The sequence below is a fragment of the Trachemys scripta genome, chromosome 5, assembly GCF_013100865.1.
Source record: "Trachemys scripta elegans isolate TJP31775 chromosome 5, CAS_Tse_1.0, whole genome shotgun sequence".
Taxonomy (NCBI): domain Eukaryota; kingdom Metazoa; phylum Chordata; order Testudines; family Emydidae; genus Trachemys; species Trachemys scripta.
The window spans coordinates 117,925,160-117,931,713 of NC_048302.1; positions in this window are offsets into that span (position 1 = coordinate 117,925,160).

Genomic DNA, 6,554 nt, shown 5'->3' on the forward strand with positions numbered 1-6,554 from the left:
CCTCCCCCGGCAGTTATCTCAATGCTGGAAACACTCCATCAGGCACGTCTGTACCCATCCCCTCTTCAAGAAACCCCAAGGTGGGAGGTGTTGCAGGGTATGCTGGAGGGCAAGCAGGAGCATTCCAGAATTCACTGAGGATGCGATTGGGATGATCCTGTGTCCTGCTAGGTTCTGTGCTTCTAGGAGTCTTGGGCAGCTGAAAGCAAGTCAAAACAGCCCTCAGATATCATCATCTGTGCCAGGGGAAGAACCGATCTCCTGCAACTCCAGGATCAGGTAGCACAAGACCCTCTCATTCCCTGTATTCAGATCCATAAAGCACGCAGCAAACCTAAACAAATGGTTGCTATCTATCCACAGGGGTAAATTCTAACAAATCTGAAGGTGAACTACGCAGCAAACGAAAGCCTCCCGGTTTCATAGCAGCATAAACCACAACAATGCTTTTGTGCTGATTGACTCCATTCAGTTGCTCTTCCAACCATTATTATTAATGCTCATTATTTGCTCATGACTGACACTGTGCTCAGCCTTGTGCCTAACGTAGAGATGAGACATGAGAGCAGTATGAAGCAGACTCAAAAATATGAGCCAGTCAATGGAAATTACTAATTTCTAGTGCTTGTGATAGGTGTTAGAATCACAGCACAGGGGAAACTAACTCTACTTTTGCTCTTGCTGCTAGGAACTGGGGCGTAGGCGGTCTGCCCGTGTGGGCAGAGCAGGCATCCAGGTTGGGGAATGGTAGCGTGGGTCAGGGCTGCCAAGTACCCAAGCCAGGGGGTTGAGCCAGAGTCAGAACCAGGAAGTGAAGCTGAGGATCAGAGCCGGGGTCAGATACCAAATTCCAGAGCCAAAGGTTGAGCCAGATGTCAGAGCTGGGGGTCAGACCCAGGACTAGTAGCTGATAGTCAGGAGCAGGGTGAAAGGGCAGGAGCCAGAGAGAGAGAAGGTTCAGGCACAGCAGGAGCAAGGCAGGAACTAGGAGTGAGGAGCAGGTCAGGAGAGGAGCAGGAATCAGGAAGAAGGTTGGATCAGGATTGCAGGAGGTAAGAGCAGGGGCCAATAGCACAGTAGCATCAGGAAATGTGCACAGTTGCTCAGACAGGTCACCCAGCTCACTTCCTGGCTTAAGTAGCAGGCGTGAGCCAAATCAGGCAGCCACAGGCCTTGGGTGATCCACTAGAACTTCCTGTGGGGCCTGACCTTCCAGGTTTAGCGAGATGCTGCTTTGGCCATCTCTCTTGGTGGCAATGAGGGAATGCCAAAATCCAGGGCCCCTGTAGCCCTGGGTTTTAGTTCTGCACCCTTAGATCTTTACACTGTCTAGAAATGACAGCAAAGTTACAGGAACTGCTGTCTCATGCCACTAAGAAAAGTAATAGATAAATACGGCAATGTGTAAACCCGCTGTCTGGATAAATATCAAGTTAATAATATTGGAGTGACTATGCAAATAAGATGATGTATGCTAGCGTGAGAGAGACTAAGCTAAAGCCTATGAACTTTTTGTTTCCCGAAACCTAGTAAGAATTGGACTGAGCTGAATGCTTGTGCATTTGTTCAAGTTTGACTCCTGCTTACTAAAAATTCTACTGACATCATCGATTTTTCAAAACATTGCATTGCCAAAACATTTCATGTGGGAGCATGTTTATTTTTGAGCTGGTACACAAGGAAGTACAGTCCTGGTCATGCAATCACAAAACTCCCACTGTAGCCAATGAGACTGTTGTGTGCTCAAGGAATTTGGCATCAGGTAGTACCAGCATCCTCTATCATTAGAAGAAGAGAATTATGACTTTCAGCTGTACAACATCAAGAGCAGCTTAAGGGATTGACAGGCAGAGAAAGCACAAAAATCACATCTAGAAAAGGATATTTGTATTTTGGGAAAGAGTTTTTCTTTTAGCTTCTAACAAGATAAATGGGAGTCTTTGTTGGGAGCACTGCGAGGAAGCTAAAAGGCCAGCAGTGTCAGTTCATGAAAAGATTATTTGAACATCAGTAATATGACTCTTGTGTATTCCCATAGAAGACACCACTCAAACTTTACCATAGGGTAAGAGGTGGAGATGGAACTTGACCTGCCTTATGATGGATCATTTGTTCCATCCTCAACTCTATTGAGCCTGGGACTGCACACTTGTCTCAGAATTGAGCATAGTAGGTTGAACTGAGGATGTTCTACAAAGAGTGGTCATTCCAGTTACTTCATGTCAGTTTAAAAGAGCTCCCCTAATAATAGGTTAAGTAACACAGCTTGAACTCTTTATGAGAAATTTGCTTTTGAGGTACTTGGAATCCTGAGACTTTGAGCGTTACTACTTCCAATGTGATAGCCGTGTTAGCAATTTGCAAACTGGACACCTTTAAATTAGGCTTGAATAAAGACTGGGAGTGGATGGGTCATTACACAAAGTAAAACTATTACCCCATGCTAATTTTTCCCCTACTGTTACTCACACCTTCTTTTCAACTGTTGGAAATAGGCCATCCTGATTATCACTACAAAAGTTTTTTATCTCCTGCTGATAATAGCCCACCTTAATTGATTGGTCTCATTATAGTTGGTATGGCAACACCCATTTTTTCATGTTCTCTGTGTATATATATCTTCCTACTGTATTTTCCACTGCATGCATCCGATGAAGTGGGTTTTAGTCCACGAAAGCTTATGCCCAAATAAATTTGTTAGTCTCTAAGGTGCCATAAGTACTCTTTATTCTTTTTACTACTTCCAATGAATCAGGAACCAAACTCTGATCACCTTTAACTCCTGCTGATTTCATAGGCAATTGAGGTAGTTCAGCACAGCATCTTGCAGGACTGAGCTATCCCGCATTACAAGGTGCAGAAATAAGCTAATGCTTTCAGAGAAGAGAAAATTAGGAGGCTGCAACTAATACCATTTGGCAAAAGGTTTGCATACAAATTTTCTGTCTCCCTTAGGAACAATTAAATGAAACCAGTTATATTTGCATATTAAAATAACTTATCAGTTTCCCTCATCTGAAAATGTTTTATGAGAATCTCATCTATTTTCATACAAGAAACCACATGAGAGCTATCTAATTTGAATGCTCAAATCCTTCTGTCCAGAACCAAGTAGAAAATGAGAATTCATATACATTTTTCAATAATATTCACAAAAGGAAGCTTAATATTTTTGCAGTCTGAGTTGTAGTTAATACATTTTAATGACTGCATATTGCTTTGTAAAATCATTTGCGCTCATTAATTTCAAATCTAGTTTTAGATCATTTAAATGTATATTATTAACTAGTACAGGGAAATGTTGAGGACTTTTCAATTAATATCAAGTGAGGAAGCCTAGCTTTCTGAAGTGTGTTTAACTCTTAAGAACCGGCTACCAGTGGTTGGATATATTTTATTGGCCTATATAAAAATAATTTCAACTTCTTTTTTCTCTTAGCTGCCATGATTGTTTAAAGATCAAAAACAAAACAAACCCCAAACAAACATTATTTTGAAGCTCTCAGTAACAAAGAAGACAGGATCCTGAATGTATGTAGATTTTGATCTTTAAAAAACAAAGCAACTTCAAGTAAAGGAGGTCCGTTCAAATCTCTGTGTGCCTTCGACATAGATTTAGAAACCTGGAGGGGTTGTATCTTAAACCATCCAAAGCAGCAGCACTACATCTTCCCTCCACCCCATCCTACCATGCATTGTTTCAATGCCACTCAGCAGACCAATGTGACTTGATAACTCCATCCCCAAGTCAGCAGACTTGGGGCAGGAGAGTTCCTAGACAGCTGAGGGGATGGAATCTCTAATACAGAAAAGTGGGTAGTAGAGGAACTTCTGGGCAGCTGCTATCAAAACCTTAAAGGTACAGCAGTTTTTGTGGTTATTGCACTTCCTTCTATTGGTGGTGGTGATGAAGTTGAATGGAAGGGTTGTATGGCTTATATGTGTGGTCGCGGATTCACTGATATGGCCTTCTCCCATTTCCCCTCCAAACTTAAAGCAGTAGGAATGATGGTTCTGCAGAACATGGCTCCATAGTGCTCAGGTGATATAGACTCCTATATGGGCTTCCAGGTCCTGCCCCACCCTTTTCCAAAGCACAGATGCATGCATTCCTTTATAGTGCCCATCAGGGGCACCAGGGTGAGTGAAAGATTTGCCCCAGGTTACATCTTAAGTTTTCCTTCCAGGTCAGCATGAATCTCTATATGTACATTGTATTCAAATGGGGACAAACACTTCAAAATATAATGCAAAGCACTCCATTTAGGAAGGAACAATCAGTTGCACACATACAAAATGGGAAACGACTGCCTAGGAAGAAGTACTGCAGAAAAAGATCTGGAGGGTCATAGTGAACCACAAGCTAAATATGAGTCAAGAGTGTAATACTGTTGCAAAAAAAGCAAACGTCATTCTGGGATGTATTAGCAGAAGTATTGTAAGCAAGACATGAGAAGTAATTCTTCCGCTCTACTCTGTGCTGATTAGGCCTCAACTGGAGTATTGTGTCCAGTTCTGGGTGCCACATTCCAGGAAAGATGTGGACAAATTGGAGAAAGTCCAGAGAAGAGCAACAAAAATGATTAAAAGTCTAGAAAACATGACCTATGAGGGAAGATTGAAAAACATGGGTTTGTTTAGTCTGGAAAAGAAAAGCTTGAGAGGGGACATGAAAACACTTTTCAAGTACATAAAAGGTTGTTACAAGGAGGAGGGAGAAAAGTTGTTGTTGTTAACCTGTGAGGCTAAGACAAGAAGCAATGGGCTTAAATTGCAGCAAGGAAGGTTTAGGTTGGACATTAGAAAAAACTTCCTAATCGTCAGGGTGGTTAAGCACTGGATAAATTGTCTAGGGAGCTTGTGGAATCTCCATCATTGTAGATTTTTAAGAGCAGGTTAGACAAACACCTATCAGGGACAGTCTAGGTAATACTTAGTCCTGCCATGAGTGTAGGGGACTGGACTAGATGACCTCTTGAAGTCCCTCCAGTCTTATGATTCTACGATAAAGACTTTTAGCATCAATATTTTGACTGAACAAGAGGTAGTTCTGTACACCAGCTGTGAAAGAACTCTCTTGAATACAGCCAAGTGTTTTTCACTTTCCATGAGTGATGTTTACTGTAGATTTATTTCCAGCCTTGGTAGATTGTTTTTCTACTGCAGAGAGTAGTAAAAGAAGAAGGGAGTTTGGAATTAAAGTTGGGGCTGGAGCTTTAATTATGTCCTTATTTTGGGGTTTTATTACTTTTCTGATAAGCTCCTTGTGTTCTCCCTCCCCCACACCAAATATATATTAGTTCACTCTCTTTGTAGATTGTTACCATGAGTCTGCACCTTTATTACATTTTATAAATATAGTTTGCTCAGAGTATGCTTTTCAAATCTAAGCAATGGTCTGACATTCCATGCATATCTTATATAGCATTCTGCAACACCAAACATTTTAAGCCAAAATTTAGAAAAAAAATACTGCGGTAGAAGAATAAAGTCAGGGGATTTAATAGCAGACCCTTGCACAGTGACTTGATCAGAAACTCTATCCAGGTGTCCTGTTGCTTCTAGCACCCAGATCTACAAGATAGCACATACAGTAGCTTTTGAATCTGTTTGCTTTGGGCTGGCAGGTCGGCCACAACAGCTGTTGCTCTGGACCATGGTTAATCTTCTTGGTCAGGAACATACTCTGGTTGGCCTGGTCAGGTCCCTTTCTTCATTGGTCCTTTTCAGGCCAGGCAGAGCTGGATGAGCTGTCTCATCTCGCTGTGTTGGTGCAGTGCCTTGCAGTTGATTTCAGGATCAGGTGGAAAGCCGAGAGAGATAGAGATAGAACAGGAGGAAGATAGGGAGGCAGAAAGAGCACACGAGGGAGGGGAACACAGAACAAGATCTCACTTGTGCAGCCTCACTGCACAGGCTGGGGTCCCTCGCTGATACAGTGATGATGGACAAGCGTCCCCACTGGAGTGTCATGGTCTGGTGTCATGGCATCAATCCTTTCACTGCAGCTGTGATGATGATAAAAGTTCTTTTCTTCCCACAAAAGTCTCTTTTTGTTAAGGGCCCAAAAAAGCCACCAATTAGACCTAATTTCCAACACAGCAATTTTGATTAATTGATTTCCAATCCTCTGCTCCTCTTGTTTACAAGTCATAATCTTAATATAGTTCTTGATTGGCAACCATAGAACCTTTCTGGTTAAATTTATTCAATCTTTCTGTCTCTTCTTAAATTTTTTCTTAAGCAGTTTTATATAACAGATCATTGTGACAATTCATAAACCTTTACCACTTCTCACCAGTTGGGCTAACAATTAATGTGGGCCTACTAGGATTCCATTATTATAACAGTGGCTAGGGCACTATACTGCGACTCAGGAGCCCTGGGTTCTATTCTTGAATCTGGCCTGCTGGGTGATCGTGGGAAAGTCACATTACCTCTCTGTGCCTCAGTTTTCCTTTCATTAAAATGGGGATAATGATATTGACCATCTTTGTACAGTGTCTTGAAATCTACTGATGACAAGTGCTATATAAGAGCTAAGTATTTTTACT